The sequence below is a fragment of the Coptis chinensis genome, chromosome 4 (assembly GCF_015680905.1).
Source record: "Coptis chinensis isolate HL-2020 chromosome 4, ASM1568090v1, whole genome shotgun sequence".
NCBI lineage: Eukaryota > Viridiplantae > Streptophyta > Magnoliopsida > Ranunculales > Ranunculaceae > Coptis > Coptis chinensis.
Genome location: NC_141459.1, coordinates 58,922,974 through 58,949,321, shown reverse-complemented (window position 1 = coordinate 58,949,321; position 26,348 = coordinate 58,922,974).

Below are 26,348 nucleotides of genomic sequence, written 5' to 3'. Positions count from 1 at the left end.
TCAAGAAGATAAAGCCTTCCTAAAGCCCGGTCCAAAAGCTGAAAAGTCGACACGGGCTGAACAAAGACACAAGTCGTGAGAACTTCCGAAAGCCGTATCTTTGGACTCGGACCTCGAATTGGGCCTACCTTATGTCAAAACGACCGGCTCGGAAAGCGCTTTCCAATGGTCTAAGCCTTGACCCAATCAGAGGAGCAGAAGTGGACGAAAAGTCTGTGGAAGCCAACTGTAGCTGAAAAGGCCTTTTTGGACTGAAAGAATTGGGTTTTGGGCCTGATTCTCTGGCCCAAAACATGGCTCCAAGCCCATGCACAATTTTTGGATCTGAAAGTATAAAAACAAAAGTTTAGCTCTTTGTTAATGGTAGCTAGTTAGACCTAAAATATTATAGATAATTCTAGATCTGTTTTCATTAATTAAATTAAGCTTTAGTTCCATTTTCAATTCTTGTTTTAGATTAAGTCTTTGAATCATTGTTCTTGATTGATTAGATAAATAAAATTGTTGTTTTAGCAATTTCGAATTGTGTTATTTCAATCTATTAGATCTAGTTTTAATTCTTGTTGATTATCATTCCGTAGTTTAAATAGATTGAACCATTGTTAGTTAATTTAGTTAAGTTAGAATTTTAATATGATGTGTAGTTATAATGAAATGGGAAATGATGGTTTGATGACTCAAGGCTAAAACCTCCATTAGAGGGGTTGATGAAGCCTTGATGAAAACTTAGTGGTATAGTGTAGAAACATTATAGAATCTATTCCAATCTAGAAGGTCGTGATTCGCCATGAGAATGGGTGGACGACCTCACATGCTAGTTAGTACTCGGTAGAAATGCCATGAACACTAGGGATTAAAACTCGAATTTCTTGCCGTAAGAACGTAAAAATCGAGATACAAGAATCTATACTAGGTTATTAAGTTGGATTCGAGGTGGATTCAATTCCCCTCTAATCCTTTATCTAGATTCAAAACAATCATATTTCCATAGCATTCGTAGTTAAATTCAAGTAATCAAATTCAGTAAGTATCGTAGTATATCACCTTCGTAAAGCTCTCATTGACTTAAGACCGACTAATTAGATTAGAAAACATTCCATGCTAGAGCACTAGGAGTGGAACGAACTTCCTACTCCACTATATCTCATAGGATTGAGAGTAGAGAAACTTTGATAAATATAAGCATCATAAGATAGTTTTAGTTTACTTACATTTTGAGTTCATCGTTCATTTCATAGGTAGACTATTCAATTTTACATTTATCAGGTTAGAACTCCAAAAATAGAATCAAAGGAGTCAAAAGCCAAAGAATATATATATATATATATGGCTAAGAATGGAAACAAAGTGTAGAAGCAAAAGTAAATAACAAGGCTTTCTCTAGTTACTTAATATGAAGACTCTATTATCTCAGACTTGTCCGTTTTGAATACCCATTTCCTTCCTTTTCAAACCATCTCCTAATCCCCGCAACACCTAATAAAGACTTCTAGCTCAATTAGGAATAGGTTAGTGTGATAGTAAGTGGCAAATGTGTTTGATCGACTCCGGCTTTCTTGTGTGTCAATGAGATTGTAAGGTAAAGTGTGCCCACTGCACACTGGAGTAGTGAAACTTGAGCAGAAAAATCAGAGTGGTTTTTGTCTTGGCATTTATGTGAGGACCTACTTAAGGACGTTATTCCGAGTTTTCATAAACGGACCTGCTAGTGCATTTCGTAGTATTACTCATTGTATATATGTTTATTCGTAGATGATTGATTATTATGCATATATTAGCTTAGGTTTCGACTTGATTATTCTTTATTCATTGCTAGTAAGATATATAGATAATTGGGAGCATAAATAAGGAAACAATGGTTTTATTTCTTAGTCGTTGTAGTATAGATGAAGTTTGTGAGTAACTTCACTGGAAAACTCTCACGAGCCTATAACTCGTCCACTAGGGAATTCCTAGTGGTTTAAGGCCTTATTACATATGGTCAATGCAATCGCACTCGGTGAAACGAGATTAGTTAGAACTCCATTTTTTGTCACTTATACTAATTTCTCATTTTTGCTTGAGGACAAGCAAAATGTTGTTTGGGGGTGGTTTGATAAGAGCCCAAATTGTAGTTTTAACCCCTTAATAATAATACTTTTAGACCAATTATGCGAGTATTAAATAAGAGTTAATACTTATTACGTGATTTTATGTATTTCAGGCATTGAAATCTATTATGCGTAGAAATGTGCCACTTTGGTGATATAAAGGAGCAAGGGTTGGTTGCTGAGAAGTTCTGTGATTAAAGGCCAAGATTCAAGGAGAAAAAGCCTTTATAAAGCCCGGTAAGAAGCTGAAAAGTCAGAGTCAACGCGGGCAGAAACAGCACACAAAAGTCAGGAGAACTTCTAAAGACCTTATCTTTGGACTTAGGCCTCAGAATTGGGCCTACCTTATGTCAAAACGACCGTCTCGGAAAGAGCTTTTCAATGGTCTAAGCCTTGACCCAATCAGAGGAGCAAAAGTGGACGAAAATCCTGTTGAAATTAGATCCAACTGAAAATTACCCTGTGGACTGAAGAGATTGGGTTTTGGGCTCGATTTTCCAGCCTAAAACATGGCTCCTCAGCCCATGCACAAAAATGTGGATCTGGTCTCCTCCATTTCCACACACAAGAATTAGCTCTTAAGTATCACTTAGCTTATGATAGAAGATAGCCATTAGAGAATAATCTAGATCTAGTTTTGAGTTTTTGAATTAGTTAATTAATTAGTTTTCATTCCATTAATTAGTTTCATTTCTTTGTTTTAGATTAGTTATTAGAATCATTGTTTATCATTCATTAGATAAATAAAATAGTTAGTTCTTGATAATTTCGATTTTGTTATTTAAAATTGTTTAGATCTAATTTCAATTCTTGTTTGTTAATGATTTTTTAGTTGTTAAGTTAGATTTCAATTATTGTTTAGTTGAATTTAATAAAGCTAGAATCTTTATATTATGTCTTATTCAATTTCGATTGGAAATGAGAGCATAATGATTCTAGGCTAAACCTCCATTAGAGGGGGTTGAAGAACCCTTGATGAAGCTTGATCATTGTTAACTTAGAAATCGTCGTGATAATCTATTCAATTCTAGAAAGTGATTAGTTCACCATGAGAATGGGTTTGGTTGCTTCACATGCTAGTTATTAATTGGTAGAGATTGTCATGTATAATTAGGGATTAGAAATACCATTTTGATATGCGAAAGTATGAAAATTTGGATCACGACGAATCTTTGTTAGTTGATTAAGTCGAGTTAAGGTGGAATCAATCCCTCCTAATTCCTTATCATATAGTATCAATTTAGCATTTCCGTAGTTGAATTAGCGTATCTTGTTATTTGAATTTGCATCGTAGTATAATCCCACCATTACTCTCACTAACTTTGGATAAACTAATAATTCTAGAAAACTTTGAATGCTAAAAAACTAGGAGTGGAACGAATCTTCTATTCCACTCTATTTCAATAGTATCGAGAGTAGAAATTTTTGATAAGAACTGTTTTCGTATAAAGTTTTAGTTTTACTTGCGGTTGAATTTTATCGTTTATTCGTGAGTAGAGCTAATCAAATTATATGATTATCATCATGCATTACCAATTTGGAGTGAGGAGATCAAATTTTCTTACCCAAATCTGACGAATGTTTGGAAGACGAGGAGGTCTCATCTTGTGGGTCATCAAAAATGCTCATTGATATGCTGGAAAGATTGCTGGTGAAGTTGCTTCTCTACCTTGACTATTTCAGGTCTGATGATTGTGTGATAGGCCTTGTGGTTCCTCTGTGTAGAAGATTGACCAAAATCATTCTTTCTAATAGGACAATAGTATCTGATGTGCCCTTTACCACCATAGTAATGATAATGGATGTCTGGCTAACTGCACTCAAGGTGGGCGGTAGACTGGTTCACATACTTCTCTCGTTCAGACAATGATGGTGTAGAAGAAGCTTCAGCAGTGCAATGCTTCTTATCAATATGGTTCACTTTCTGCTTCAGAAGACTCATTTTAGTTTCTAGATTCTGTTGTTTTTCCAAAACTTCTTTAAGCTAATTCTCTAGCAACTGATTTTTCTAGGTAGAAGTCTGTTGTTCATCCTGAAATGTAGAGTTCATCTTCTCAAGATATGGTACTCTCTCTATCAATTTTCCATTATGCTCACTTAAATCCTGAATTTTCAGCAGAGCTTCCAAGAACATGGTTAGTAATGCCTCTGTGGTGGGGTTCTCAAGTTTATCACAGCTTTCTGTAGATTGAGCACTCTCAATTGTATCTTCGAATGGGAATAATTCTTGTATCATGCTATCAAGGAAGTACACCTTTTCACCTTCGGCGTCATCACAATCCTTATGCAACAAGTGAAAGATATTTATGTCCATGGACATCTTACCAAAGTTGATCTTCATTTCACCGTTGTGACAATTTATCAAAGCTTTTGCAGTAGCGAGGAAAGGTCGGCCTAGAATAATTGGCATTTTATCAAAGGCCTCATGGGTGTCTATCACAATGAAATCCACTGGATAGTAGAAATCGGCTACTTGAACAAGAACATCCTCAACTATGCCTCTGGGAATCTTGGTAGAATGGTCAGCCAATTTTAATTTGACTTGTGTAAGCTTTAAGTTCTCCAGGCCTAACGTTTGGTACACATGATATGGCAAGAGATTAACAATAGCAACAAGGTCTAAAAGAACATTACCTGTGAATTTATCTCCTATCTTGCACGATATTGTAGGACTTCCTGGATCTTTGAGCTTGACTGGAGCTTGCTAATGGATAATAGATGTTATTTGTCCAGCTAGAAATGCTCGCTTTAGAACATGAGTACTTCTCTTTATGTTGCATTCATCCTTCAAGAATTTGACATATGATGGAAATTGCTTGATGGCTGTGAGAAAGGGGATATTGATTTTATCTTTCTCAAATGCCTCCTTCATCTCTAAAAATTGCTTGCCCTTTTTGCTTTGAGCAAAAAACATAGGAAAAGGTACCTTTGGTATAAACACATCAGCATGTGTTTGCTCTTCTTTTTCTTTGGCGTTCTTGTATATCTTGTCTTTGTCATCTTGAGAAATGGGAGTCAAAAGGATTTCTCCCACTTCCTTTCGAACTTCATTTGAAATCTTGATTGATTGCTCTGTAGCAATGTCATCATGAGAAGGTAAGTCAACCTTGTTATCTATCTTCAATCCTGATCTGAGAGTAGTAACTGAGCTGACATGATCATGGAGGTGATCAGTACTAGAAGTTGTCCCAATGTGGCATACATATTCACTCCTCAATATTGGTTCCAATAAGCTAGGTTGAGTGGCTTGTGTCTTCTGGACAAAGCAAAGAGTGAGTTGGTCGACCTTAGCCTCTAGAGACTCCATTCTAGAACATTGACTTGCCTGAGATTGTTGGAGATTGAGCTAAGACTATGCAATAAGCTCTAGAATACTTTCAAACTTCTAATTTTTCTGTGATAGCAAGGTAATATCATTCTCCAGGTTGGCAGGTACGGCATAATTTCTTATAGGATCAGGCACTAACTCTCCACTTGTATTGGAATTCTGCTGAGAGTATAATTGTTGTTGAAGAACCAACTGTGAAGCTTGACTTGTCTATGGAATATAACTTTGATCTTGAGAACCTGGGGGTCCAGCATTATGTCTCTAATAATTGCCTTGAAAGTTATTACCACCTTGGTTGGGCCTTTGAAATTAGTTCATATTGTACTCTCCAACTGATGCATGTTCATAGTAACCAGGACATTCTAGAGTTGCATGGGAAGTGCCCGAACAGACTTTGCAGTATTGGCTAGCTTGCATGACTGGGAGAGATTTAGCTTGAGACTTGTTGATCTTGGAGGGATTTATGGAGAACTGGTTGAATTTCTTACTCATAGTTTCAATGCTGGTGGCTAGACTTGCCAATGTAGACTTCAATTCTTGATCTGATAGTTCATGTGCTTGGTAACCAAATTGCTTTGGCTCCCCCTCCATGCTAGCAACATCCTCATTGCTAGTAGTCCACTGTTATGTTTCTTCAGCTAAATTCTCGAGAAAGTTTTAAGCTTCCTCTCCATCCATTGATGTAAACTTGCCTTTGTGCATTGACTATATCATCTGCTTGTTCATCATCAAGAGTCCTCGATAGAAAAAATGAGCTAGTGTGCTCTTGCCGTATCCATGATGTGGACACGAGACTAGCAGATTGTTGAATTTCTCCCAACTATAATGATATTCTTCAGTCACTTTTCCTTTGAAATTGATGATAGCTTGCTGCATGGCATCAGTCTTCTAGGGTGGGTAGAACTTGTTCATAAACTTCATTCTCAACTTCTCCCAGTTGTCTATTGAATTAATCGATTTTGCAGTTAACCATTCAGATATTTTACCTTCGAGTGAGAGTGGGAACAGAATTAACTTAATACTCTCATCCTTGATATTCTGGTTCTTGAAAATTCTGAGGACTGATAGAAATTTGTTCATGTGAACATAAGGCTGAACATTGTCTGAACCATTGAACTTTGGAAGCATAGAGATTATTGATGCTCTAAGTTCAAACTGGTTAGCTTCTGTCTCTAGAAAAACAATACTGCTTGGTGGGTCTCCAATGATTAACGAATAGAAATCACTCAACTTCTTCCTCTGTTATGTTTGCATGGGTGGGATAGCTTCAGGATTATTTGGCCATAACACCTCCATCATTGCGTGCGGCCATTATATCGATCTCATCTAGTATTCTTGTGAGTCGGTTGTTAAACCTTGTCCACTGTTGTGTTCTTACCGAACAATGATATGGACGATGGGGCATACACTAGAAAATGTTATGCGAAAATGATGAAAAACTATCCTACTATGCTTGAATGCAATTAAACTAATATGCAACTATTCTAAATTATACTAAAATGCAATTATACTAATAAAACTACTTTCCTTCAACTGGGTTGGGCTTTGCAGCTAGTATCACGCCCATTGTCTAAAGCTGTCTCTTCGAGGGTTATGGTGAATCACTTGCATTGTCAAGATTCAGACAAGAAACACTAGAGTTTGATGTTTCACTGTGTTGGCTTACAACTTCAATTGTTGAAAAGGTCCTAAATGCAATTATACTAGAAAGCAATAATATTAAACTATGTTGCAACTATACTAAGAATGAAATAAAAAGAATGAAGATTCGACTAACCTAGATGGTAGATCTTGTCTTCGAGATGTCCTTCAAGCTTCTCTCTTTCTCAAAAGGATGGATGATGAGGCTAAAATGACCTCAAGATTCAAAGTTCTAATCTTGAAAGAAAATGTTAAACATAAAAAACTAAACACGGCAGTGGCGCCATTTGACACGCCCTCCTTTTGTGTGTGAGATGGTATATGGAATATGTCGTTGAACAAAATAGAAGCGTATCAAAACCTAATTATCCCTCAATTAGTAAAGGATGTGTAGGATATCATTCCACTTTTAAGTGTATGTTATATGAAGGACAAGACTGGAAAGGGGGTTTGAAGGATTAAAAACTATGATTATAGATATTATGAATTACTTAACTAAACTAAACTAAACTATTGAGAATTTATAAGAGAAGGAATTCAAGAGATTCAAATCCACCAATGCTTTTGATTCAATGACCTTTTGCTTCATAGTTGTTCTCACAAGTAGACTGCAATTAGGCAATCGAGCGAGTGTCGATTCCCTCTTGGATGAAACATCGTTAACAAATAACTCTACTTAAGGTTATTCCTATGTTTATGCTATTAATATCTTCTTTCCTTTTATGTGAGCTTGGGCAGCTATTCAATGAATCACCATTTAAGGCAAACACAAGGAATACTTCTCTTACTCTAAAACACTACACAACTAGAAGAAAAGTAGAGAATAATAGTATAATATTCAATTACAATAAATAAAACCCTATTATATCATTATATTCAATTACAATAAATAAAAGCATGTCACTAGCAAATATTCAATTGCAATAAATAAAATCCTAAACTAGCATGATATTCGATTACATTAAATAAAAACCTTAATCTATACTTCCTTCACCTAGTCTGGGCAATGGAACTAATAACTAAAAACATAAATAACTAACCTGATTGAAGAATACCATGAACCAGAAGAATCAACAAACCCTAAACACCGGCTTCATCTTCTCCCTTGAAGGAGAATATTAGCCTTCCATGAAGAAGGAAGAACACGAAGAATGAGAAGAAGAAGAGTCGAAGAATATAAGACTAGAAAGACTAATTTATTAAGACTCGACTAGTGAAAACTAACTCTTTTATTATTAATCTCTCTCTGCCTCAAGTTCTGGAGACAAGGATGTAAGTGAATTGGCGAGTTACATGAGGCACTTAGGTTATCTATTTATAGGGGTTACAATGAGTTCTAGAAGCATTCCAAACCGTGCTTTGTTTCCAAATACAAATCAACTTCTTTCAGAGTTCAACTTCGTCTCCAAAACTGTGAAGGAAGTGGCTACATTGTCGGTTCATGTGTCTGGACGCACGATCCTTGTGTCTCAGATGTGAGCGTTGCGTCTGGACGTACGATCCTTGCTTCCCAGACGCGAGAGTCTATTTTCCCTCTTTTGCTCTTTCCTTCTTTCCTATTTTACGGGCTTTGGTCCAAGCAACGAATCCTTTTTCCTTGGGCTTCCAAATAGGCTTTAAAATAGGTCCAAGTCGCATCTTTAATAGCTTCAATTCCTTGGCCTTCTCCATGATTGTCCACGGGCTTCCCATGTGATCCTTAATGCTCTGAATTGCTCCGTTTTACCCCTTTTTCTCTAATATTCTACAAAACTCTTTTTTTTGTAGAGTCATAAAACATAACTTACAAACACTATTAGTCAACTAAGATGGGTAAACAAGAGGTATAATCGAGGGTTAAAATACACTTTTTGAGCACTTATCAAACAGCACTCAAACACCCCCACTACAACCAATCATTAGTCAACCAACACAACAACAGTATAACAATTCAAATAATATACATGACAATTTTTGGGCTCGCGCTGCCATTAACAATCACTTCAGAGTTTCAATTGTTTAATTTCAGAGTTTCAATAGTACTAACATTTAACAAGTTTTAACAATAATGACAGAACGAAGAATAATGACAGAAGAATGAGCAGTAAAAATGAGCGAAAACCTTGGACAGTAAAATTATTTCTTTATACACGTAAAACTCTAGATTCGGTGAAATAAAAAAATAACTATTCACCTCTCGTATCGCGAAAAAGAGAATATAGAATATGAAACCAAAAATCCGATCCCAAGCTAGCTAAAAGATACACGAATCCGCCCTTTCTCCTTCTTCTTTCTTTTAGTTAATGTGTTTAGTTCTTAAGAAAATCTTATTTTTCTGAAAACCCTGAATTTATGATAACTCATTTCATTCCAAAGAATTATCTACCATATATTATGCTTAACTTTTTAGAAACTTCCTATTTTACCAAATATCTCTATTCATAACTATAGAATATTATTCTTTATTAAAAGTAGCATATCTATTATATACCTTATATTAATCTTTATTTGAAAACTTTCCGAATATAAAAAATATCTCTACACAACATTCAAAATTCAAAATACTAAATTCATATAGTACAAATTTCAAAAATATTATATCTTGGTTTCCCTCCTTTCTCTTTCTATCAAAAAGTCAACCCACATTTACTAGCACATTGACCATGAAATAAATATCTAATTCAGAAATACTAAATATTGTTACGTAATAATATAAAAATAATTTTGGGTCTTACACTTTTGAAACTTTCAAAGCCGTTTTAACCTCGGCACCTATGATACAACCACCAGACTGGTCTAAATTTTTGAATTTATGTGTGATGCTAGTGATTATGTCGTTGGTGCTGTGCTAGGATGGAAGTTAGATAATAAATGCACAGTTATTTTTTATGCTAGTAAAATCTTAAATGATGCTCAACGTAATTACATTACTACTGGAAAGGAATTTCTAGCCATTGTCTATGCCTTAGATAAGTTTCGTCCCTACTTGGTTCCACGACCATCGTCTATACAGACCATGTCGCACTTAGGTACCTTTTCGCGAAGAAGGATGTTAAACAGAGATTGATATGTTGGATTCTTTTCTTGAAAGAGTTTACCTTAGAAATTAAGGATAAAAAAGTGGCTGAAAACGTAGTTGCAGATCAATTATCTAGGTTAAGTAATGAGGATGACAGTGATTCCGAATCGATATTTGACTCGTTCCCGGATGAGCATCTTTATTCTATTTTTTCTGCACCATGGTATGTGGACATTGTTAATTTCTTAGTGTCCGAAATTATTCCTGATATATGGTCTAAAAATGAACGTAAGAGATTTTTGTCCAAAGTTAAATTTTACTACTGGGATGAACCCTACCTTTTTAAATATTGTGAGGATCAAATAATTCGTCGTTGCATTCCCCAGTGGGAGCACAATGAAGTCTTATCCTTCTGCCATGAACAATCATGTGGGGGTCATTTTAGTGGAAAGAAAACTGCCGCCAAAGTTCTTCAATACTATTTTTATTCGCCTACTCTTTTTAATGATGTCATGCACACTACAAAGCGTGTATTAGATGTCAACAACTTAGGCGTATTACTCAACGTAATATGATGCCCCTAAATCCCATTCTCATAGTGGAGATTTTTTATGTCTGGGGTATAGATTTTATGGGCCCGTTTCCCATCTTGCATTGTTTTATTTATATCATTGTAGATGTAGACTATGTTTCTAAATGGATTGATGTCATGGCTTGTCGTACCAATGACCATAAGACCGTAGTAATTTTTATGAAGGAATATATTTTCTCCCGTCTCGGTGTACCTAAGGCCATTATAAGTGATGAGGGATAACATTTTTGTAATAGAGTTATTGAAGCTTTAGTCAAGAAATATGGAGTTACCCATAAGGTGGCGACTCCGTATCACCCACAAACTAGTGGTCAAGTAGAGGTGTCCAATAGAGAAATAAAAAAGATATTAGAAATGAAAGCTAATCCTGATAGGAAAGGCTGGTCTAGACGCCTAACATATGCATTATGGGCAAATAGAACAGCTTTTAAAACACCTATTGGTGCGTCATCTTACCACTTAGTTTTTGGTAAACCTTGTCACTTGCCTGTTGAGTTGGAATACCGTGCCCTGTGGGCTATTAAAAGTCTTAATTTCAACATTAACGTTGTTGGTGCCAATTGCAAATTACAATTAAATGAGCTTGAAGAAATCCGTAACGATTGTTACGATCTAGCGAAGGATTATAAAGCTAACATAAAACGTATTCATGATAAACATATTTTGCATAAAGAGTTTGACCTTGGCCAAAAAGTTTTGCTATATAACTCACATTTGCATATTTTTCCTGAGAAATTAAAAATATGTTGGTCTGGCCCTTTTCTGGTTACTGATGTCACCCCTCAAGGGGTAATCACCTTGGTAAATCCTAAGAACAACAATATCTTTCAAGTAAATGGCCAACACTTAAAACATTTCCACAAATTACGTTCGCCTACTATAGAAGAAACCCTTCTACAATACCCTGTTTATAAGGACTGACCCTCTATGTTTGGTGTGCTTCCTATCTATATTCTATATTTTCATAGTGCTCCATTAAGGTAACCGAACACTCCTTTTGAAGTGTGTGGTTGTAAGTGTCGGATCCTTAGTCCACGTTCATGTAATTCACGTATTCCAATCTTGTACTTTTTCTCGTTTCTTTTGAGTAGTAGTGTTTCTCTATAGAGTGATTTACATTTTTATTTGCTTTGTTCTTGTATTTTCAAAAATCTTTTTCATAAAAATTAGAAAATATAAAACCCATAAATATTTGATAGATTAGTAAATCTAGGGTATCTGACTTTAAAAGACCCTCATTTTCACCACAACAAAAAAAAATTCATCGTATTTCAAAATTTTGTTTGGGGGTAATCACCCCACCTTGTTCTCTTAACTTCTTATCTTTGTTTATGCTGCCATTAAGTCGTATAGATTCGTGTGACACAATCTAGTCTTTTAGATTTTCCTTTGCCCTTATAACTTATGTCATTTACGCATTTCAAGGCATTCTTCCACCATCTCATATGTCACCCACAGTTAGATTTGAGTTTTTCCTAGATCATTAGATAGCATTCTTCATGCTAATCATTTCCATAGCTCATTTGCAAAAATCATACCGCTAACGAATCAGGTATCTTAGTTTTAAGTTTACGAGGTAGCAAGACATGATGGATATTTTAGAAAAGATTTGGGCTTGGGCCAAACATCTATTTTCCACCAAAACCCACGATATTTACACCCTACCGACCATCCCATTTTACCACGCACCCCAGCCCAGTTTCTTCATCTTCACCAAACAAAATCGATCTGACCTAAATCACATAGAGCGCGACTCACGCCCTTCAAAGCCTCAATCCAAGCACACCCCGCGCCTTCATCACCACCAACCTTTACAAGTTTTTTACAGCACCTTCCCCTAAGCCTCCCCTACTTATTTCTCTACCCGTATTTCAATTTCATCCACACCATGGCTAGACCAGTAAAAATCATGCCAGAATTCGCATTCAATGCGAAGATATTCCAACCATTCTATGGTACTGAGATGCGTGCTAGAGGGTTGGATCGAATGTGGTACTCTACTGAGGAGTACTACCATGAGGATTTGGTTTTACGATTTCATCAGGGAGGCTGTTTGTGAGCTTGGACGGTGTTGAGAGGGATGTGACACACGATTTGCTCGCATCCATCACTGGGATTGCCACGAAACAGGTCACCTTGACCTTACAAAGCTCCCAGTTTGAAGGAGTGCATCAGCTGATGCGCGTTGGAGACGTTGCTAGAAGGCAGCTAAAATAGTCGTTCACACTATACCAGGCAACAGTCACTGAGGATCAACCAACTAGCTGTGACACAGTAGCTAGGGAAGAACATATGTGCCACCACAAAGCCAAGTGACACTAATTTGTCATTCCTACATATCCTTTGGATTTTGCAGAATAGGAGGTATGGTTTTTGCCTCATTGATTTTCTGCGTGAAGAGCTTATGGCTATAGGCCAGACCATTGCACCCCTAGCTATTTTAGTAACTAAGATTATGTTATCTTGGGATTACGTGCCTGAGTTACCTAGGACTCATATTAAGCTCCACTTGAATACCAAGGCATATAATGAATGTGTCCAAAGGCATTGGTATCTGACTGAGGAGAGGGCTGATGGGATAGATTAGGATGAAGAGGATGAATATCCTGCTTGTTTTGCTGGGAATGATATAGATCGTGCTTCTTCTGATTTTGCATGCTTTTCACTACTCCATAGCAGGATACATACGCTTTATGATAGCCAGAACCCTAATTGAGCTCTGTGAATTGCTTCAGAGGCTTCAGGGTTCCATTCAATGTCATCACCAAACCCTAGAGCATAACATCCGGACCCTTGCTAGCAACTAGGCCGACATGCTTAATTATCTAGAGAATATGGAATAGGAGCAACAACAATACCATGATGAGCAGGCTCAGTTTCAGGCCTAGGTCCTGGCACGTTTGCCCAAGACTAGAGGTTCACCTTCCTTTTCTGACTCCAGGCGTGAGCGTCGTCGTCGCCGTCCTCATGATGGTTCTGGACCATCTTCTTCTCAAGGATAGAATCTTTCTTATTGTTTTGTTGTGATGCATTTGATTTAGATTTATTTCTGTTTTGTAATAACTATTTAATTTCCATACTTGTTTTAATTTTAGTGCCATAGTTTAATTATTTGTTAATTGAATTTTGTTGTTAAGTAGTTAGTATTTATTTGTTTATGTGATTTCTCTACTATGCACATATCGTTAAATTTAATGCATGATTAATCACATATAGTTTACCATATAGTTTTTGCTTATCAACATGTTTAGGTATTTTAATGAACTATTGTATCCCCCCTCAAATTGTATGGGGGTGGTATATTTAAATTTAGCACAATGTATGTGCACGTATAAAATTGCATGCTTAAATCACATTTTTAGATGTCTTGGGCCAAAATATAAGACTCCTTGGGCCTAGATTTATTCATATGGGATCCATAATGTAATTAGGTACCTGATATTTCGAGAAATTTCAAAATTTTGCGGAATTTCAAAAGTTAATATTATATAGAAATCCCACAATATATCACCCATGGGCCTTGTTTGATTAAATTGGGATCCATAATGTAATTAGGAACCTTATATTTCGTGGCATATCAAAATTTCACAAAATTTCATAAGCTAATCATATATAGAAATTCCTAAAACTGAAATAGAATTCATGTGTTAGAAACTATTTCTAAAAGTATGTTTTTGCACATCTTTTTATTTAGCAATCATCTGGCCTTAGACTTAGCAACCAAACACTATAAATACAAGATCTCTACATGTAGTTTCATAATTGATAACTGATAAATGATAAAATGAATAGTTTACCTACGAAATGAACGATGAAACTCAAAACGTAAGTAAACTAAAACTAAGTTATGTGTCTATATTTATCAAGTTTTCTACTCTCAATTCTATCGAAATAGAGTGGAGTAACAAATTCTTTCCACTCCTAGTTCTCTAACATGGAATGATTTCATAGTTAACTAATCGGTCTTAAGTCTAATGAGAGGTTTACGGGGGAATTCTATACTATGAGGTGAATGAAATTAACAAGTTACGAATAACGAAATGATACTGAATACTAAATGTGAATCTAGATAAAGAATTAGAGGGGAATTGATTCCACCTCGAATCCAACTTAATCACCTAGCATAGACTGTTGTAATCTAATTCTTACGTTCTTACTGTAAGGATTGCTCGTTCTAATCCCTAATTAACATGGCATTTCTACCAATTATAACTAGCATGTGAGGTCGTTACCCATTCTCATGGCGAAACACGACCTTCTAGAATGGAATAGACTCTACAACGATCCTACACTTATACAACTAAGCTTTCATCAAGGCTTCATCAACCCCTCTAATGGAGGTTTAGCCTTGATTCATCAAACCATCATTTCCCATATTATTATAACTAAACATCATATCAAAATTCTAACTTGACTAATTTAACTAACAATACTTCAATCTAATTTAACAACTCAGAAATGATAATCAACAAGAATTTAAAACTAGATCTATAATTTGAAATGACAAAAATCAAAATTGACAAATAGCTATTTTATTTATCAAACTAATTAAGAACAATGATTCTAAGAGTTTAATCTAAAACAAGAATTGAATTTAAACTTAAACTTAATTTAATTAATGAAAACTATATCTAGAATTATCTATTGTTTTAGGTCTAACTAGCTACCATTAACAAAGAGCTAAGCTTTTGTTTTTATATGTTTTCAGATCCAAAAATCGTGCATGGGCTTGGAGCCATGTTTTGGGCCAGAGAATCAGGCCCAAAACCCAATTCTTTCAGTCCAGAAAGGCCTCTTCAGCTGCAGTTGGCTTCAACAAACTTTTTGTCCACTTCTACTCCTCTGATTGGGTCAAAGCTTAGACCATTGAAAAGCTCTTTCCGAGCCGGTCGTTTTGACATAAGGTAGGCCCAATTCTGAGGTCTGAGTCCAAAGATACTGCCTTCGGAAGTTCTGCTGACTTTGAGTGTTGTTTCTGCCCGTGTTGACTTTGACTTTTCAGCTTTGACCGGGCTTTAGAAAGGCTTTGTCTTCTTGAATCTTGGCCTTTAATCACAGAACTCCTTAGCAACCAACCATTGCTCCTTTATCTCATCAAAGTGGCATATTTCTGCACATAATTGACTTTGAAGCCTGAAACGCATAAAAACACGTAATAAGTATTAACTCTTAATTATTACTCACATAATTGGTCTAAAAGTATGACTGTTACAGGGTTAAAACTACAGTTTTGGGCTCTTATCAAACCACCCCCAAACAGCATTTTGCTTGTCCTCAAGCAAATATGAGAAATTAGAATAAGTGACCAAAAAATGGAGTTCTAACTACTCTCGTTTCTCTGAGTGCGATTGCATTGACCATATGCAACAAGGCCTTAAACCACTAGGAGTTCCCTAGTGGACGAGTTATAGCCTCGTGAGAGTTTTCTAGTGAAGGTACTCACAAACTTCATCTATACTACAATGACTAAGAAATAAAACTATTGTTTCCTCATTCATGTCTCAACTATCTATACATCTCACTAGCAATTGAATAAGAATAACCAAGTCAAAAACCTAAACTAATATATGCATAATAATCAATCATCTATGATACAAATATATATACTATGAGTAATACTATGAAATGCCTAGCAGGTTCGTTTCTGAAAACTCGAAATAGCGTCCTTAAGTAGGTCCTCACATAAATGTCAAGACAAAAACCACTCTGATTTTTTCGCTCAAGTTTATTTACTCCATGTCGCGGTGGGCACACTTTACCTTAAATCTCAATGACAACAAGGAAGCCGAAGTCGATCAAATACATCTGCCACTTACTATCACACTAACCTATTCCTAATTAAGCTAGAGGTCTTTATTAGGTGTTGCGGGGATTAGGAGATGGTTTAAGAAGGAAGGAAATGGATATTCAAAAGGACAAGTCTGAGATAGTAGAGTCTTCATATTATGTAACTTAGAGAAAACCTTGTTATTTACTTTTGCTTTTACACTTTGTTTCCATCCTTAGCCATATTTTTTTTTCTTTGCCTTTTGACTCCTTTTATTCTATTTTTTTGGGGTTTTTATTTTATTTCTATTTTTATTTTCTTTTCTTTGGATGGAAACTTCTTTTCTTTATTTTCTGAAGCAATTAACTAACTTTTGTTTACACCGGTTTTTCTCTTCTTCTTTCTTCCTCATTCTATTCTCAGACTAATTCTAGATTGGGTAGGTTGATTTTTTTATTTTTATTTTGTTTTGTTTTTGTAACAGGGCAAAGGATTTGTGGGTTATGAAAGGCTAAAGAAAGGCTCAGAGGGGCGACTAGCGGAAAATAATTCATAGGTTTGAATTTCTGGCTATATCGATCCAAAGAGGGCCTAAAATCTCGCTTAGGATATGGCATAGTGATCAAGCAAGTGGACGTGTGATTTCTCTAACCGGATTTTACTTCTCCCTTGTGTCATTTCTCAAATGTTTATTTCATATATAAGGCTTTAGGCTATATTCTCACAGATTTGTAGAATAAGTACTCTAAGCGTAGATTTGAAAACTTACTTGCTAACAATCATAGATACTCATGTAATATATTTATAGATAGATGCAAAGATTATTACGCACATATTAACCTAAGTTTCTAACAATTATTACGATGCAAAAGCTACATTGAGACTTCTAGATTGTTAAGAGCATAGAAAGAAAACAATACCAATATTCCTAAGTGTATAGCATAAACTTATTTATTTATATTTTTAAAATTTTTAACTTGAAAACAAATGCATGTTATACATATCTATATCCTAGCAGATGCCTTAATTACACGTGTTTCTATGCCCCCAAAAAAAAGAAGCATGCTTTGTCCTCAAAGCATTTAAATAAAGAGGGTAGAAAAAATACCATGGAAACGCGTGAAATTCTAGAACATCTGCAAAACAAGGTTAGAACATACTAATATAGGGAAAATAAAAATACTGACGCAACTCTATAAGAGTTCCACCCATTATGGGGTTAACAAAATTAAATTGCTTGGGACATAAGCATAATAACAAAACTAAAACTTACCTTATCTCCCCGCTTTAAGCATCCTCCTCCTCATTAAAGAGATGAGGTTCCTTCAAGATCCCGCCATCCATTATAACTTGCCAAGCTTGCCGCCATTTATCATCTACTAATGCTAACCTATTAAGTGTTATTATGTCTGATAGGATGTACGGGGCGACCAAATGAGGCTGCACCTGCCATCCCGGCCAAGTCATAATTCACAATGAGCGAACCACCCAATTGGTGGGTCTCATGACTTCAACCCTTTTCCAATCGTGAATTGGGCCGTATCTGGTAAACAACTCACGCGATGATGCGACTTACCAAAACAGGCATAAGAAGATACTTACGCCTCATGCTTTGGGCTCTCTTAAGACTAGCGACTAAAACTCGGGGAATGTCATATCGGCGACGTCCCTCATCTAAAGCGAGGAAAATGTCACCAGCAGTACTGTTTGCATAAATGAACTGCCATTCCCCCAAAATATTCATCAGGATGAATAACATGGTGGTGCCTACGTTTAGGGAAAGGCTACTAAGGGCAATGCTATATCGCCCCTAGTCTATTACTCGAAATACCCCTCCCCCATAATACTCATGGAAATATGTATAATCATAAAGGTATGCATTATCGGTCATATATGCCCATGTGTGAATAGGATCAGGTATTGGTAATCCTGAAACTAAAGCGACCACATTTTTATTGAATTCTAGTGTCGTTTCATCGAATACGACGGAGAATTCTTGTTCTCCATCCTGATTACAATAGAATTTAGCGTGGTCGTAGAAATAAGCAGTAAGCTGTGGTGAATATGAATTGTCATCACTTACCAGTAGATGACGCCATCCTAACTGCAGGATCCTGTGTTGGAACCAATGTCCATAGGTCTCGGTTCCCAACACATATTCGAAAGACTGTTTAGGTATGACTATAGGAGATGTCATCTCAACGACTCTTTGAACAGTTCCAAAAATCCTGGAATGACCCTCAGAAAATTGGAATTTCCGTGTTCCTGCAGAGGGCGTAGCTGGCTTCGCTTTGAAGCGTGATGGTCGCTCGTGGGTTTTGGAATTACAGTGTTTGGGGTAGTCGCTCCTCGAGTAAACTTTCTGAAATTGTCTAGGGCGCGAGGTGCTTCTTCGAAGCAGCGCCGCTTCGTAGAATCTTGAAATAGAAGTTTAAGAGGAAAAAGAAGGGAAAGCTTGGAGTGAAAGGTGAGAGATGATGGTGGGGTGTAGTGTGGATTGTGAGTGTAGAATGAAGGAAGTTTAAATAGGTTCTGAGCTTCCAAAACAAATCGGCAAGTTTCCAAATTGTTTAAGGCAATTTCCAGAGATAGAAAATTTCCAAACACAAAAACGGAAACAAACCATATTTTTTATTTTATAACAACCCTGGTATCTTTTATACTGGATTTAGAATAGTAACTTCTAAACTCTCCTAGATTTCATGCTACCGCCACACATAATCATAGATATGCCGATATCGGCCAAATTCTCAACCTTTACTCCAAGACAACTTTACAGCAGATGATCATATAACGAATTATGCTCGGTATAAATATTACCACCCCCAAACAAGTCGGGATGGTGGGATTAATGATAACAAGCAGAATTCAAAAATAACCAATTATATTAAAACTAAAATTTAAATCCAAACAATATAAAACAAACACATTAATATTTAAATTTAACAACTAAATTAAAATCCAACTAATAAAATAAACATGAAATAACAACGAACACAAACTGATGGCGAACACCTAGCCATGTGATGAAGATGGACCCTGAGATGGAGATTGGTCCTGGGATAGAGAATGGCTTGAGCCATCTGTCCTTCGGCGACGACGCTCATGCCTCTCAGACTCGGCTGAAACAGAATCCTCCACGGTGGCATGCGTCGTAGCATCTCTATTCAGAACAAGCGCTGTGCTTCCATCTCATTCCTGAGTACTGCATACTGGGCTTGGTGATGTTGGTGGATAGTCTCCATGTTAGACAAGATATCGTCCTGAACCCTTTCGAGCATTTCAAGTCTCGTCTGAAGGTTCGTTTGCTTATTTCGAACTACAATCTGTCTATCTCGGATATCTTCACAAATACCATAAACGCAACGCAAGCCAGTTTGCAACACTTGCATGCGTTCTAAATTAGAACTACAACTATCTAATGCATCGTCATCCAGACATGTCATATCCTCCCTTTCATCCTCCGACTCAACCACCTTTTCTTCAGACAACGGCCAAGTCTCTTGGATGCAATCCGTATAGATACTTGCATTAGAATGAAATTTGATCTTAATAGGAGCAGATTTTGCGACAGCTCTAAAGGAGAGCATGATCTTAGTGATCAATACGGGAACAGGCGCCAAGCTCTTTCCCACTCCTCTAATCACATTAAAAATTAAATCGAAGATGCAGAAATTATACCTATTCGTTTGCAAAATCTAGAGAACGTGCAGACATTGCAGACCGATATCGTTGACTTTGTCTTTCCCGAGGACGTTCCTACCAATCCATTGAGCTACAGCCAGTTGATTGGTTCTCAGGGTTGATTAGCGGACGCAATGAGATTTCGGATTGTATTCACCCTCCACGATAGTATCTTTCATCAAAGCAGGAACTCCAGTATACTGGGATTCCTGAATGGTCGTTTCTAGGTTGCTTTCGGTAATTCCTAACAACGACCAACAACCGTCTCGTTACTTCCCTCCTCGTTCCTGCTACCTTAATGAAAATCCTATCCCCCTCCAATTCTCGCTTCTTATAAAACTGTTCTACCAAATCATAGTGATAGAACTCCTCAGTCGATTACCAAATCTTATAAAATGGCGCGAAGCTGTCTGCAGCAAACGCGTGCTCCGGCAAAATTCTTCGTCGTAGCACCGTTGAAGTTTTTTTAACCAACCAATGGTTTTGTAGACGGTGGGGGAGACGAGTTTGATGTAAAACAACTAAAGACAACGGTGGTGGCGATGGTGGGTACGGTGGAAGGTTGAAGCCTTAATTGGTGGCTGTTTTCAGAGTTTTAAAATTGTTGCGGTTAGTGGTGGTAATGGTTTGGAGAAGATTTCAGTTGGATTGAAATGCTTGGCGTGGGTGTAGTTAGGTTTTATTTTTTTTTTTTTTTTTTTTTTTTTTTTTTGGTGTTTAAGGTTTGTTTTAAACCTTGGTAACCGGCGGGATTGGAAAAGGAAACAACTGTGCATTTTTAGGAAGGAAGGAGATGCACAGACGTGCGTGCGGTTTGGGCCCAAGCCCAATTCGTATTCCGAACTTTTCCGATATTTCGCGTAATTTCAAATTCAATTTGCCGTTTCGTTACTGGTCCGATTTTGGTGAATGAGTTATGGAAATGATCAGTAGAGAATTTCAAATCCAATGATCCATAAAACACTCACTTCCAACCATGGGTGACGTATAATAAGGTGGAAAAACGCCTCAAAGTGCGTGTGTGACGTAAGTTATGCGAACGAAGGAAATCTAAGTTTTAGATTACGTCAACCCAATTGAACTATAACTATTGGGCCTAAGCAACCACAAATGGAAAGTTTGAGCAATCCGGATGGAAAGACCGACTGCCCACCCCCAAACAAATTTCTAAACACAAAATTTGTTCTAACGTGGGTCGTTTAAAGTCAGATTCCCAAGACTTGTTGGATTACTATTTCTACAATTTAGAATTTTTTTATTTTTTTATTAGTTTATTATAAGAAAAACGAAAAACAATAAATACATAATTCACCCCATAGAGGAACATGACTCAAAAACCGAGAAAACATGCAAAAGTGGAAAACGTGAATTATGTTAACCGTGGACTTAGGATCCGGTACTTACAGCCACACACTCCATAGGTAGGGCTCGGTTACCTGAATGGTGCACTTACCACTATATTGAAGTGAAAGGAAGTACACCAAATGACAAAGGTCAATCCTCATAGACAGGGTCCTGTAAAAGGACTTCCTCACATCGGGACGTGGTTAAGTGAAAATGTTTTAACCGTTGACCATTAACTTGAAAGGTACTGTTGTCATTAGGATTTACCAAGGTGATTGCCCCGTAAGGGGTGACTTCAGTAACCAGAAAATGACCAGACCAACGGGTTTTTAGTTTCCCTGGGAAAATATGTAGACGGGAGTTGTAAAGCAAGACCTTTTGACCGACCACAAACTCTTTGTGCAAGATTTGCTTATCATGAACACGTTTCATGTTAGCTTTATAATCCTTCGCGAGATCGTAAGAATCGCTACGGATTTCTTCAAGCTCATTCAATTGCAACTTGTGTTTGACACCTGCCTCATCAATATTGAAGTTAAGGCTTTTTATAGCCCACAGAGCACGGTGCTCTAATTCAACGGGCAAATGACATGGTTTCCCAAATACAAGTCTAAAGGGAGACATACCTATAGGAGTTTTGAAAGTAGTTCTATATTTCCATAAGGCATCCGATAGATGCTTGACCCGATCTTTCCTATCGGGGTTTACAGTTGTTTCTAAAATCTTTTTGATTTCCCTATTAGAAACTTCTACTTGCCCGCTAGTTTGTGGATGATAAGGAGTTGCTACTTTGTGTGTAACTCCATACTTTTTCACTAGGGATGCAACAACTCATTTGCAAAATGTGTTCCACCATCACTAATGATGGCTTTAGGAATGCCAAACCGGCCGAGAAAATATATTCTTTAATAAAAAATACAACGGTCTTATGGTCATTGCTACGGCAAGCTAGGGCCTCTATCCATTTAGACACGTAGTCCACGACAACTAGAATATAAATGAAACCGTGGAAAACAGGGAAGGGACCCATGAAATCAATGCCCCAAACGTCAAAAATTTCTACTATCAAGATTGGATTTAATGGCATCATATTACGCTTTGTGATTCGCCCAAGTTGTTGGCAACAAATACACGTCTTGCAATGCACTTGGGCATCCTTAAAAAGGGTAGGCCAATCAAATCCATATTGAAGAACTTTAGCGGCAATTTTCATTCCACTAAAATGGCCACCACACTCTTTGTCATGGCAGAACGATAGAACTTCATTATATTCCCACTGGGGAATTTAACGACGAATAATCTGATCCGCACAATACTTAAAAAGGTAGGGCTCATCCCAGTAGTATAACTTAACTCTGGCCAAGAACTTCTTACGTTCATTTCTTGACCAATTATAAGGCATAACATCAGCCGCTAAATAATTTACAATGTCAGCATACCATGGTGCTGAAAAAATAGCATACAGATGCTCATCAGGAAAAGAGTCCGGTATGGACTCATAATCACTATTATCGTCGTTTGTAAGTCTAGATAAGTGGTCGGCAACTACGTTTTCGACCCCTCTTTTGTCCTTTATTTCTAATGTGAACTCTTGCAGGAGAAGGATCCATCGGATTAATCTCTGCTTAGCATCCTTCTTTGCAAGAAGGTACTTAAAGGCTGCATGGTCCGTGTAAACTAAAGTTTTAGAACCAACCAAATAAGGACGAAACTTATCTAAAGCATAAATGACGGCTAAGAATTCTTTTTTGGTAGTTGAATAATTCCGTTGAGCATCATTTAAGGTTTTACTAGCATAATAAATAATAGTGGACTTATTATCTAGTTTTTGTCCCAAGACTGCACCAACTGCATAGTCACTAGCATCACACAAGAGTTCGAAAGGTTTAGACCAATCGGGAGGCTGTATAATTGGTGCAGAGGTTAGGGTGGCTTTTAAAGTTTCAAAAGCCTGCTTACAGTTAAAATTAAAATCAAAGATTGCATCTTTTAAAAGCAGATTAGTTAAAGGCCTAGCTATTTTTGAGAAATCTTTAATAAATCGCCTATAAAAACATGCATGGCCTAGAAAGGCTCTAATATCATGGGCCGGTCCGTGGTTTAGGTAAAATTAAGCTATCTTATCTAGTTTGGCCTTATCTACTTCGATGCCATCACTAGATACAATGTGACCTAGTACTATGCCCTTTTTCACCATGAAATGACACTTTTCCCAGTTTAAAACGAGGCTCTTTTCTTCACACCGTGTCAAAACCTTAGACAGGTTAGACAAACACTCTATGAAGGAATCTCCATAGATAGACAAATCATCCATGAAAACTTCCATAAAGCGCTCTACCATGTCACTAAATATATGAAGCATACACCGCTGGAAGGTACCAGGAGCATTACAAAGGCCAAAAGGCATTCGTTTATAGGCATACGTTCCAAAGGGACATGTGAAGGTAGTCTTTTCTTGGTCATCAATATCAATAATAATCTAAAAATAGCCTGAGTAGCCATCCAGAAAACAATAAAAAGCATGACCAAACTAAGCGTTCGAGCATTTGATCTATAAAAGGTAAAGGAAAGTGATCATTTCGTGTGTCATAGCATTTAAACGTCTGTAATCAATCTGAGATCCTCCATTTTATAGGACCTTGTGTGACAACATAGTCACCCTTTCCGTTCGCACCACGGTAACTCCGATTTCTTAGGAACTACATGAATGGGGCTTACCCATTCGCTATCAGAGATTGGGTATATGATACCTGCATCGAGTAATCGTAAGACTTCTTCCCTAACCACCTCTTTCATGGTAGGGTTCAGACGACGCTGAGGTTCACGAGGAGTCTTCGCGTTATCCTCCAAATGGATGCGATGAGTGCAAACATTAGGGTCAATTCCCTTAATGTCGGCTAGGGACCAACCAATCGCAGATCGATGTTCCCTAATCACCCGGATTAAACGTGTCTTTTCATTCTTAGATAACAGAGAAGATATAATTACCAGAAAACTACCATCCGGATCAAGTTGAATATATTTTAACTCCGGGGGAAGAGGTTTAAGCACTAGGGTGGAAGGAAAATCAATAGATGTTTCGTCAGGGTCCTCATTTTGCATAATGAATACTTGCTTAGGTAGCAAGTCTTCATACTCAGTATATGGAGCAACCGAAGGGTCTACAATTGGTGTGGACTCAAGGATGGTGTTGACTTCCTCTAAGTAGGAGTCATTTACAAAATCTGAAGTTCCAAAAAAAAGAAATTTGTACATATTATTTTCGGGAAACGTGTTGTTAAAATAATCTTGAGCTAATCTTTCGATCATGCTAACCTCCCCATCTATTGACGAATCTGGTAACTGTTTCATCATTTTAAAAATATTTACCTCAACAGTAAGATGGCCAAAAGATAAGGACATCTTACCATCGTGGCAATTTATAAGCGCGATGGCAGTTGCCAAGAAGGGGCGCCCTAAGATGATCGGTACAAAGTCGTTAGCGACTTCTGTATCGAGGATAACAAAATCAGCAGGAAAGTAGAAATCCTGAACCTTAACAAGCACGTTTTCCACTACACCCTTAGGATACTTAATTGATATGTCCGCTAATTGCAACGTTATTTTTGTAGGTTGCATTTCCTGTATACCTATTTGTTTATACAAATAATACGGGAGTAAGTTAACACTTCGCCCCGTGTCTAATAAAAAGCGTCGTAGTGTGGGAATCTCCTAAGGTGCATTTTATTGTAGGGCGACCGGGGTCCTTGTACTTAACAATTCCATTATTTTCGGATAAAGTTGGGAACTATTCAATTAGAAAGGCGTCTTTAGGTATGTTTGTCTTATGCCTAGTAGTGCACAACTCCTTAAGAAACTTAAGCGTGGTTAGGTAGCTTTTTAATAGCTTGAGAAAAAAGGAGGTTTATCGTTAGATTTTTGAAAACGTTCCTAATCTCCTCAAAGTTTGTATCCCCGGGTTAGCATGGCTAATTTATGAGGAACGGTGGTTTTAAACTATATTTAGCGTATGGCTCGACTTGATGTGTAACCTTGGGTTTCTGTTTCTTAGTTTGTTGTTGAACTGGTACCTCTACAGTGGTAGGCTCTTCAGTTTCTATTTCGGTATCTAGTTCGATATCCGTTGTAGGGAGTACTGATGGGGTAACTATAGGCATAGTTACTTTGTTATCAACCACTCTTCCAGAGCGGAGAGTGGTGATGGCATTAAGGTCACCTACGATTGTAGTTTCCGTACTAGTATTACCGTTTACCTAAAAGGCTGTGTTTGTTGTTTTAGGGTTTGTTATCGCTTGTCCTGGAAACACGCCTTTTGGTTGGGTTTTCTCTTGGGCTAATTGTTGTATGCCCTGATTTATGGATTGTAAGATCTGTTGGTTTGATTGAGTCATTGTTTGGAAAAGTTGTTGGGTAACCTGTATAAAGGCGTCGATACGATCCGGTTGTGTAGGTGTAGTAGTCACAGGTGGTGCGACTGGAACTATCTCACGTTAATTATTTATGGGTGGATTGTGATAGTTACTATTGTTAACCGGAACGATACCTCTATTGGTATTATAACTATTATAATTACCTTGACCTTGTGCTAGACCTTGTCGTGGTTGCGCTTGGTTGTTATAATTATTATAATTTCCCTGACCTTGTCCTTGTCCTTGCCTAGGTGGAGCTTGGTTATAGTTGTTTACTTGCCTAACATTTTGGTTATTAAACCCTGGAGGTGTAACTTGTTGATTGTTTCGCCAACTAAAGTTGGGATGTTGTCTCCATGGGGCATTAGGAATAGGATAGCTATTAATGGAGCAAACATTATCTTTCTCTAATTGTTGTTGTTCATAGGCGAGAGGACAATAGGAGTCAGGGTGCTCAGGACTCAAACATAAATTACATGGGTTGGAGTTTACATT